The sequence below is a fragment of the Lepisosteus oculatus genome, chromosome 14 (assembly GCF_040954835.1).
Source record: "Lepisosteus oculatus isolate fLepOcu1 chromosome 14, fLepOcu1.hap2, whole genome shotgun sequence".
In the NCBI taxonomy this organism is placed as follows: Eukaryota; Metazoa; Chordata; class Actinopteri; order Semionotiformes; family Lepisosteidae; genus Lepisosteus; species Lepisosteus oculatus.
This window is the reverse complement of record NC_090709.1, coordinates 11,297,100-11,307,099: the sequence shown is the minus strand read 5'-3', so window position 1 is coordinate 11,307,099 and position 10,000 is coordinate 11,297,100. Positions and strand designations below refer to the sequence as shown.

At 52.3% G+C, this 10,000-nt stretch overlaps 1 protein-coding gene, 10 non-coding genes and 5 pseudogenes across 11 annotated transcripts in view; 15 read left to right on the top strand and 1 right to left on the bottom strand.

Annotated features, from left to right (window-relative positions):
• Positions 1 to 10,000, top strand: part of LOC138242797 (zinc finger protein 271-like) — a 683,123-nt gene that overhangs the window by 72,597 nt on the left and 600,526 nt on the right. The window lies entirely within an intron of this gene.
• The window catches only part of LOC138242769 (zinc finger protein 271-like), a 735,173-nt pseudogene that overhangs the window by 523,665 nt on the left and 201,508 nt on the right, over positions 1 to 10,000 (bottom strand).
• LOC138219260 (5S ribosomal RNA) lies at positions 212 to 320 on the top strand (annotated as a pseudogene).
• On the top strand, positions 858 to 976 carry LOC138219246 (5S ribosomal RNA). Its single transcript, XR_011181587.1, has one exon. It is a non-coding gene; the product is annotated as a 5S ribosomal RNA (ribosomal RNA).
• Positions 1,514 to 1,622, top strand: LOC138219121 (5S ribosomal RNA; annotated as a pseudogene).
• Positions 2,160 to 2,278, top strand: LOC138244807 (5S ribosomal RNA). Its single transcript, XR_011193422.1, has one exon. It is a non-coding gene; the product is annotated as a 5S ribosomal RNA (ribosomal RNA).
• Positions 2,815 to 2,933, top strand: LOC138219234 (5S ribosomal RNA). The gene has a single exon (XR_011181585.1). It is a non-coding gene; the product is annotated as a 5S ribosomal RNA (ribosomal RNA).
• Positions 3,471 to 3,589, top strand: LOC138217757 (5S ribosomal RNA; annotated as a pseudogene).
• LOC138245507 (5S ribosomal RNA) lies at positions 4,127 to 4,245 on the top strand. The gene has a single exon (XR_011194117.1). It is a non-coding gene; the product is annotated as a 5S ribosomal RNA (ribosomal RNA).
• Positions 4,783 to 4,901, top strand: LOC138219223 (5S ribosomal RNA). Its single transcript, XR_011181584.1, has one exon. It is a non-coding gene; the product is annotated as a 5S ribosomal RNA (ribosomal RNA).
• Positions 5,439 to 5,557, top strand: LOC138219212 (5S ribosomal RNA). Its single transcript, XR_011181583.1, has one exon. It is a non-coding gene; the product is annotated as a 5S ribosomal RNA (ribosomal RNA).
• LOC138218638 (5S ribosomal RNA) lies at positions 6,095 to 6,213 on the top strand (annotated as a pseudogene).
• LOC138245483 (5S ribosomal RNA) lies at positions 6,751 to 6,869 on the top strand. The gene has a single exon (XR_011194093.1). It is a non-coding gene; the product is annotated as a 5S ribosomal RNA (ribosomal RNA).
• Positions 8,055 to 8,173, top strand: LOC138245034 (5S ribosomal RNA). Its single transcript, XR_011193650.1, has one exon. It is a non-coding gene; the product is annotated as a 5S ribosomal RNA (ribosomal RNA).
• LOC138244882 (5S ribosomal RNA) lies at positions 8,711 to 8,829 on the top strand. The gene has a single exon (XR_011193497.1). It is a non-coding gene; the product is annotated as a 5S ribosomal RNA (ribosomal RNA).
• LOC138217409 (5S ribosomal RNA) lies at positions 9,367 to 9,485 on the top strand. Its single transcript, XR_011181121.1, has one exon. It is a non-coding gene; the product is annotated as a 5S ribosomal RNA (ribosomal RNA).

The window sequence follows — 10,000 nt, the reverse complement described above, 5'->3', positions numbered from 1 at the left end:
GCGATCCTCTATAGCGCCCTTTCTCCCGCAGCTCCGTCCTCATTGGAAGGAAGCAAGAGTGAAAGGCTGAAGTGAAATAGAGCGGGGACGAAGGCAGTGAAGAGAGAGAACGTGGGAAGAAGAGAAAAACGCAAGAGAAAAAAAGCAGCGTTGTAAAAGAGGTGACGGAGCTGTCCTCTCAATAAGAAGGGTGCCAGCGAGCTTTGCTCTTGCTTACGGCCACACCCCCTTGAGCACGTCTGATCTCGGAAGCTAAATAGGGATGGGCCTGGTTAGTACTTGGATGCGAGACCGCCTGGGAATACCAGGTGCTGTAAGCTTTTAAGCGCAGGAGGCGCCCTATCCCCGCTCGCTCGCTCATTCCCCTGTTCACACGTGCAGTGCGGCTTGTCCGTCTGTTTATTTGTCAGCTTTGGCGAGACACGGGTGCTTGTGTATTAGCGTGAGCGTTTTTTATTCTGATCATGAACAGTTTAACAAGTCCGCAAAGGATCGAGGAAAGGTTTATCGCCAGCTGAAAAGAGACACAGCGCTTCGGCTGTGGAGACTTGTTCTGCTGGCGTTCGGAGAGTCGCGTTTTTCAGAATTGTATTGAGATCGTTTTCCACAGAGCTCAGATGTCAAAGCACAGCAGCAGCTCTCCACAGCGATCCTCTATAGCGCCCTTTCTCCCGCAGCTCCGTCCTCATTGGAAGGAAGCAAGAGTGAAATGCTGAAGTGAAATAGAGCGGGGACGAAGGCAGTGAAGAGAGAGAACGTGGGAAGAAGAGAAAAACGCAAGGGAAAAAAAGCAGCGTCGTAAAAGAGGTGACGGAGCTGTCCTCTCAATAAGAAGGGTGCCAGCGAGCCTTGCTCTCGCTTACGGCCACACCCCCTTGAGCACGCCTGATCTCGTCTGATCTCGGAAGCTAAACAGGGATGGGCCTGGTTAGTACTTGGATGGGAGACCGCCTGGGAATACCAGGTGCTGTAAGCTTTTAAGCGCAGGAGGCACCCTATCCCCGCTCGCTCGCTCATTCCCCTGTTCACACGTGCAGTGCGGCTTGTCCGTCTGTTTATTTGTCAGCTTTGGCGAGACACGGGTGCTTGTGTATTAGCGTGAGCGTTTTTTATTCTGATCATGAACAGTTTAACAAGTCCGCAAAGGATCGAGGAAAGGTTTATCGCCAGCTGAAAAGAGACACAGCGCTTCGGCTGTGGAGACTTGTTCGGCTGGCGTTCGGAGAGTCGCGTTTTTCAGAATTGTATTGAGATCGTTTTCCACAGAGCTCAGATGTCAAAGCACAGCAGCAGCTCTCCACAGCGATCCTCTATAGCGCCCTTTCTCCCGCAGCTCCGTCCTCATTGGAAGGAAGCAAGAGGGAAAGGCTGAAGTGAAATAGAGCGGGGACGAAGGCAGTGAAGAGAGAGAACGTGGGAAGAAGAGAAAAACGCAAGGGAAAAAAAGCAGCGTCGTAAAAGAGGTGACGGAGCTGTCCTCTCAATAAGAAGGGTGCCAGCGACCCTTGCTCTCGCTTACGGCCACACCCCCTTGAGCATGTCTGATCTCGGAAGCTAAACAGGGATGGGCCTGGTTAGTACTTGGATGGGAGACCGCCTGGGAATACCAGGTGCTGTAAGCTTTTAAGCGCAGGAGGCGCCCTATCCCCGCTCGCTCGCTCATTCCCCTGTTCACACGTGCAGTGCGGCTTGTCCGTCTGTTTATTTGTCAGCTTTGGCGAGACGCGGGTGCTTGTGTATTAGCGTGAGCGTTTTTTATTCTGATCAGGAACAGTTTTACAAGTCCGCAAAGGATCGAGGAAAGGTTTATCGCCAGCTGAAAAGAGACACAGCGCTTCGGCTGTGGAGACTTGTTCGGCTGGCGTTCGGAGAGTCGCGTTTTTCAGAATTGTATTGAGATCGTTTTCCACAGAGCTCAGATGTCAAAGCACAGCAGCAGCTCTCCACAGCGATCCTCTATAGCGCCCTTTCTCCCGCAGCTCCGTCCTCATTGGAAGGAAGCAAGAGTGAAAGGCTGAAGTGAAATAGAACGGGGACGAAGGCAGTGAAGAGAGAGAACGTGGGAAGAAGAGAAAAACGCAAGGGAAAAAAAGCAGCGTCGTAAAAGAGGTGACGGAGCTGTCCTCTCAATAAGAAGGGTGCCAGCGAGCCTTGCTCTCGCTTGCGGCCACACCCCCTTGAGCACGCCTGATCTCATCTGATCTCGGAAGCTAAACAGGGATGGGCCTGGTTAGTACTTGGATGGGAGACCGCCTGGGAATACCAGGTGCTGTAAGCTTTTAAGCGCAGGAGGCGCCCTATCCCCGCTGGCTCGCTCATTCCCCTGTTCACACGTGCAGTGCGGCTTGTCCGTCTGTTTATTTGTCAGCTTTGGCGAGACACGGGTGCTTGTGTATTAGCGTGAGCGTTTTTTATTCTGATCAGGAACAGTTTAACAAGTCCGCAAAGAATCGAGGGAAGGTTTATCGCCAGCTGAATAGAGACACAGCGCTTCGGCTGTGGAGACTTGTTCGGCTGGCGTTCGGAGAGTCGCGTTTTTCAGAATTGTATTGAGATCGTTTTCCACAGAGCTCAGATGTCAAAGCACAGCAGCAGCTCTCCACAGCGATCCTCTATAGCGCCCTTTCTCCCGCAGCTCCGTCCTCATTGGAAGGAAGCAAGAGTGAAAGGCTGAAGTGAAATAGAGCGGGGACGAAGGCAGTGAAGAGAGAGAACGTGGAAAGAAGAGAAAAACGCAAGGGAAAAAAGCAGCGTCGTAAAAGAGGTGACGGAGCTGTCCTCTCAATAAGAAGGGTGCCAGCGAGCCTTGCTTTCGCTTACGGCCACACCCCCTTGAGCACGCCTGATCTCGTCTGATCTCGGAAGCTAAACAGGGATGGGCCTGGTTAGTACTTGGATGGGAGACCGCCTGGGAATACCAGGTGCTGTAAGCTTTTAAGCGCAGGAGGCGCCCTATCCCCGCTCGCTGGCTCATTCCCCTGTTCACACGTGCAGTGCGGCTTGTCCGTCTGTTTATTTTTCAGCTTTGGCGAGACACGGGTGCTTGTGTATTAGCGTGAGCGTTTTTTATTCTGATCAGGAACAGTTTTACAAGTCCGCAAAGGATCGAGGAAAGGTTTATCGCCAGCTGAAAAGAGACACAGCGCTTCGGCTGTGGAGACTTGTTCGGCTGGCGTTCGGAGAGTCGCGTTTTTCAGAATTGTATTGAGATCGTTTTCCACAGAGCTCAGATGTCAAAGCACAGCAGCAGCTCTCCACAGCGATCCTCTATAGCGCCCTTTCTCCCGCAGCTCCGTCCTCATTGGAAGGAAGCAAAAGTGAAAGGCTGAAGTGAAATAGAGCGGGGACGAAGGCAGTGAAGAGAGAGAACGTGGGAAGAAGAGAAAAACGCAAGGGAAAAAAAGCAGCGTCGAAAAAGAGGTGACGGAGCTGTCCTCTCAATAAGAAGGGTGCCAGAGAACCTTGCTCTTGCTTACGGCCACACTCCCTTGAGCACGCCTGATCTTGTCTGATCTCGGAAGCTAAACAGGGATGGGCCTGGTTAGTACTTGGATGGGAGACCGCCTGGGAATACCAGGTGCTGTAAGCTTTTAAGCGCAGGAGGCGCCCTATCCCCGCTCGCTCGCTCATTCCCCTGTTCACACGTGCAGTGCGGCTTGTCCGTCTGTTTATTTGTCAGCTTTGGCGAGACACGGGTGCTTGTGTATTAGCGTGAGCGTTTTTTATTCTGATCAGGAACAGTTTTACAAGTCCGCAAAGGATCGAGGAAAGGTTTATCGCCAGCTGAAAAGAGACACAGCGCTTCGGCTGTGGAGACTTGTTCGGCTGGCGTTCGGAGAGTCGCGTTTTTCAGAATTGTATTGAGATCGTTTTCCACAGAGCTCAGATGTCAAAGCACAGCAGCAGCTCTCCACAGCGATCCTCTATAGCGCCCTTTCTCCCGCAGCTCCGTCCTCATTGGAAGGAAGCAAAAGTGAAAGGCTGAAGTGAAATAGAGCGGGGACGAAGGCAGTGAAGAGAGAGAACGTGGGAAGAAGAGAAAAACGCAAGGGAAAAAAAGGAGCGTCGTAAAAGAGGTGACGGAGCTGTCCTCTCAATAAGAAGGGTGCCAGCGAGCCTTGCTCTGGCTTACGGCCACACCCCCTTGAGCACGCCTGATCTCATCTGATCTTGGAAGCTAAACAGGGATGGGCCTGGTTAGTACTTGGATGGGAGACCGCCTGGGAATACCAGGTGCTGTAAGCTTTTAAGCGCAGGAGGCGCCCTATCCCCGCTCGCTCGCTCATTCCCCTGTTCACACGTGCAGTGCGGCTTGTCCGTCTGTTTATTTCTCAGCTTTGGTGAGACACGGGTGCTTGTGTATTAGCGTGAGCGTTTTTTATTCTGATCAGGAACAGTTTTACAAGTCCGCAAAGGATCGAGGAAAGGTTTATCGCCAGCTGAAAAGAGACACAGCGCTTCGGCTGTGGAGACTTGTTCGGCTGGCGTTCGGAGAGTCGCGTTTTTCAGAATTGTATTGAGATCGTTTTCCACAGAGCTCAGATGTCAAAGCACAGCAGCAGCTCTCCACAGCGATCCTCTATAGCGCCCTTTCTCCCGCAGCTCCGTCCTCATTGGAAGGAAGCAAGAGTGAAAGGCTGAAGTGAAATAGAGCGGGGACGAAGGCAGTGAAGAGAGAGAACGTGGGAAGAAGAGAAAAACGCAAGAGAAAAAAAGCAGCGTCGTAAAAGAGGTGACGGAGCTGTCCTCTCAATAAGAAGGGTGCCAGCGAGCCTTGCTCTCGCTTACGGCCACACCCCCTTGAGCACGCCTGATCTCGTCTGATCTCGGAAGCTAAACAGGGATGGGCCTGGTTAGTACTTGGATGGGAGACCGCCTGGGAATACCAGGTGCTGTAAGCTTTTAAGCGCAGGAGGCGCCCTATCCCCGCTCGCTCGCTCATTCCCCTGTTCACACGTGCAGTGCGGCTTGTCCGTCTGTTTATTTGTCAGCTTTGGCGAGACACGGGTGCTTGTGTATTAGCGTGAGCGTTTTTTATTCTGATCAGGAACAGTTTTACAAGTCCGCAAAGGATCGAGGAAAGGTTTATCGCCAGCTGAAAAGAGACACAGCGCTTCGGCTGTGGAGACTTGTTCGGCTGGCGTTCGGAGAGTCGCGTTTTTCAGAATTGTATTGAGATCGTTTTCCACAGAGCTCAGATGTCAAAGCACAGCAGCAGCTCTCCACAGCGATCCTCTATAGCGCCCTTTCTCCCGCAGCTCCGTCCTCATTGGAAGGAAGCAAGAGTGAAAGGCTGAAGTGAAATAGAGCGGGGACGAAGGCAGTGAAGAGAGAGAACGTGGGAAGAAGAGAAAAACGCAAGGGAAAAAAAGCAGCGTCGTAAAAGAGGTGACAGAGCTGTCCTCTCAATAAGAAGGGTGCCAGCGAGCCTTGCTCTCGCTTACGGCCACACCCCCTTGAGCACGCCTGATCTCGTCTGATCTCGGAAGCTAAACAGGGATGGGCCTGGTTAGTACTTGGATGGGAGACCGCCTGGGAATACCAGGTGCTGTAAGCTTTTAAGCGCAGGAGGCGCCCTATCCCCGCTCGCTCGCTCATTCCCCTGTTCACACGTGCAGTGCGGCTTGTCCGTCTGTTTATTTGTCAGCTTTGGCGAGACACGGGTGCTTGTGTATTAGCGTGAGCGTTTTTTATTCTGATCAGGAACAGTTTTACAAGTCCGCAAAGGATCGAGGAAAGGTTTATCGCCAGCTGAAAAGAGACACAGCGCTTCGGCTGTGGAGACTTGTTCGGCTGGCGTTCGGAGAGTCGCGTTTTTCAGAATTGTATTGAGATCGTTTTCCACAGAGCTCAGATGTCAAAGCACAGCAGCAGCTCTCCACAGCGATCCTCTATAGCGCACTTTCTCCCGCAGCTCCGTCCTCATTGGAAGGAAGCAAGAGTGAAAGGCTGAAGTGAAATAGAGCGGGGACGAAGGCAGTGAAGAGAGAGAACGTGGGAAGAAGAGAAAAACGCAAAGGAAAAAAAGCAGCGTCGTAAAAGAGGTGACGGAGCTGTCCTCTCAATAAGAAGGGTGCCAGCGAGCCTTGCTCTTGCTTATGGCCACACCCCCTTGAGCACGCCTGATCTCGTCTGATTTCGGAAGCTAAACAGGGATGGGCTTGGTTAGTACTTGGATGAGAGACCGCCTGGGAATACCAGGTGCTGTAAGCTTTTAAGCGCAGGAGGCGCCCTATCCCCGCTCGCTCGCTCATTCCCCTGTTCACACGTGCAGTGCGGCTTGTCCGTCTGTTTATTTGTCAGCTTTGGGGAGACACGGGTGCTTGTGTATTAGCGTGAGCGTTTTTTATTCTGATCAGGAACAGTTTTACAAGTCCGCAAAGGATCGAGGAAAGGTTTATCGCCAGCTGAAAAGAGACACAGCGCTTCGGCTGTGGAGACTTGTTCGGCTGGCGTTCGGAGAGTCGCGTTTTTCAGAATTGTATTGAGATCGTTTTCCACAGAGCTCAGATGTCAAAGCACAGCAGCAGCTCTCCACAGCGATCCTCTATAGCGCCCTTTCTCCCGCAGCTCCGTCCTCATTGGAAGGAAGCAAAAGTGAAAGGCTGAAGTGAAATAGAGCGGGGACGAAGGCAGTGAAGAGAGAGAACGTGGGAAGAAGAGAAAAACGCAAGGGAAAAAAAGCAGCGTCGTAAAAGAGGTGACGGAGCTGTCCTCTCAAAAAGAAGGGTGCCAGCGAGCCTTGCTCTCGCTTACGGCCACACCCCCTTGAGCATGCCTGATCTCGTCTGATCTCGGAAGCTAAACAGGGATGGGCCTGGTTAGTACTTGGATGGGAGACCGCCTGGGAATACCAGGTGCTGTAAGCTTTTAAGCGCAGGAGGCGCCCTATCCCCGCTCGCTCGCTCATTCCCCTGTTCACACGTGCAGTGCGGCTTGTCCGTCTCTTTATTTGTCAGCTTTGGCGAGACACGGGTGCTTGTGTATTAGCGTGAGCGTTTTTTATTCTGATCAGGAACAGTTTTACAAGTCCGCAAAGGATCGAGGAAAGGTTTATCGCCAGCTGAAAAGAGACACAGCGCTTCGGCTGTGGAGACTTGTTCGGCTGGCGTTCGGAGAGTCGCGTTTTTCAGAATTGTATTGAGATCGTTTTCCACAGAGCTCAGATGTCAAAGCACAGCAGCAGCTCTCCACAGCGATCCTCTATAGCGCCCTTCCTCCCGCAGCTCCGTCCTCATTGGAAGGAAGCAAGAGTGAAAGGCTGAAGTGAAATAGAGCGGGGACGAAGGCAGTGAAGAGAGAGAACGTGGGAAGAAGAGAAAAACGCAAGGGAAAAAAAGCAGCGTCGTAAAAGAGGTGACGGAGCTGTCCTCTCAATAAGAAGGGTGCCAGCGAGCCTTGCTCTCGCTTTTGGCCACACCCCCTTGAGCACGCCTGATCTCGTCTGATCTCGGAAGGGATGGGCCTGGTTAGTACTTGGATGGGAGACCGCCTGGGAATACCAGGTGCTGTAAGCTTTTAAGCGCAGGAGGCGCCCTATCCCCGCTCGCTTGCTCATTCCCCTGTTCACACGTGCAGTGCGGCTTGTCCGTCTGTTTATTTGTCAGCTTTGGCGAGACACGGGTGCTTGTGTATTAGCGTGAGCGTTTTTTATTCTGATCAGGAACAGTTTTACAAGTCCGCAAAGGATCGAGGAAAGGTTTATCGCCAGCTGAAAAGAGACACAGCGCTTCGGCTGTGGAGACTTGTTCGGCTGGCGTTCGGAGAGTCGCGTTTTTCAGAATTGTATTGAGATCGTTTTCCACAGAGCTCAGATGTCAAAGCACAGCAGCAGCTCTCCACAGCGATCCTCTATAGCGCCCTTTCTCCCGCAGCTCCGTCCTCATTGGAAGGAAGCAAGAGTGAAAGGCTGAAGTGAAATAGAGCGGGGACGAAGGCAGTGAAGAGAGAGAACGTGGGAAGAAGAGAAAAACGCAAGGGAAAAAGAGCAGCGTCGTAAAAGAGGTGACGGAGCTGTCCTCTGAATAAGAAGGGTGCCAGCGAGCCTTGCTCTCGCTTACGGCCACACCCCCTTGAGCACGCCTGATCTCGTCTGATCTCGGAAGCTAAACAGGGATGGGCCTGGTTAGTACTTGGATGGGAGACCGCCTGGGAATACCAGGTGCTGTAAGCGTTTAAGCGCAGGAGGCACCCTATCCCCGCTCGCTCGCTCATTCCCCTGTTCACACGTGCAGTGCGGCTTGTCCGTCTGTTTATTTGTCAGCTTTGGCAAGACGCGGGTGCTTGTGTATTAGCGTGAGCGTTTTTTATTCTGATCAGGAACAGTTTTACAAGTCCGCAAAGGATCGAAGAAAGGTTTATCGCCAGCTGAAAAGAGACACAGCGCTTCGGCTGTGGAGACTTGTTCGGCTGGCGTTCGGAGAGTCGCGTTTTTCAGAACTGTATTGAGATCGTTTTCCACAGAGCTCAGATGTCAAAGCACAGCAGCAGCTCTCCACAGCGATCCTCTATAGCGCCCTTTCTCCCGCAGCTCCGTCCTCATTGGAAGGAAGCAAGAGTGAAAGGCTGAAGTGAAATAGAGCGGGGACGAAGGCAGTGAAGAGAGAGAACGTGGGAAGAAGAGAAAAACGCAAGGGAAAAAAAGCAGCGTCGTAAAAGAGGTGACGGAGCTGTCCTCTCAATAAGAAGGGTGCCAGCGAGCCTTGCTCTCGCTTACGGCCACACCCCCTTGAGCACACCTGATCTCGTCTGATCTCGGAAGCTAAACAGGGATGGGCTTGGTTAGTACTTGGATGGGGGACCGCCTGGGAATACCAGGTGCTGTAAGCTTTTAAGCGCAGGAGGCGCCCTATCCCCGCTCGCTCGCTCATTCCCCTGTTCACACGTGCAGTGCGGCTTGTCCGTCTGTTTATTTGTCAGCTTTGGCGAGACACGGGTGCTTGTGTATTAGCGTGAGCATTTTTTATTCTGATCAGGAACAGTTTAACAAGTCCGCAAAGGATCGAGGAAAGGTTTATTGCCAGCTGAAAAGAGACACAGCGCTTCGGCTGTGGAGACTTGTTCGGCTGGCGTTCGGAGAGTCGCGTTTTTCAGAATTGTATTGAGATCGTTTTCCACAGAGCTCAGATGTCAAAGCACAGCAGCAGCTCTCCACAGCGATCCTCTATAGCGCAATTTCTCCCGCAGCTCAGTCCTCATTGGAAGGAAGCAAGAGTGAAAGGCTGAAGTGAAATAAAGCGGGGACGAAGGCAGTGAAGAGAGAGAACGTGGGAAGAAGAGAAAAACGCAAGGGAAAAAAAGCAGCGTCGTAAAAGAGGTGACGGAGCTGTCCTCTCAATAAGAAGGGTGCCAGCGAGCTTTGCTCTTGCTTACGGCCACACCCCCTTGAGCACGCCTGATCTCGTCTGATCTCGGAACCTAAACAGGGATGGGCCTGGTTAGTACTTGGATGGGAGACCGCCTGGGAATACCAGGTGCTGTAAGCTTTTAAGCGCAGGAGGCGCCCTATCCCCGCTCGCTCGCTCATTCCCCTGTTCACACGTGCAGTGCGGCTTGTCCGTCTGTTTATTTGTCAGCTTTGGCGAGACACGGGTGCTTGTGTATTAGCGTGAGCGTTTTTTATTCTGATCAGGAACAGTTTTACAAGTCCGCAAAGGATCGAGGAAAGGTTTATCGCCAGCTGAAAAGAGACACAGCGCTTCGGCTGTGGAGACTTGTTCGGCTGGCGTTCGGAGAGTCGCGTTTTTCAGAATTGTATTGAGATCGTTTTCCACAGAGCTCAGATGTCAAAGCACAGCAGCAGCTCTCCACAGCGATCCTCTATAGCGCCCTTTCTCCCGCAGCTCCGTCCTCATTGGAAGGAAGCAAGAGTGAAAGGCTGAAGTGAAATAGAGCGGGGACGAAGGCAGTGAAGATAGAGAACGTGGGAAGAAGAGAAAAACGCAAGGGAAAAAAAGCAGCATCGTAAAAGAGGTGACGGAGCTGTCCTCTCAATAAGAAG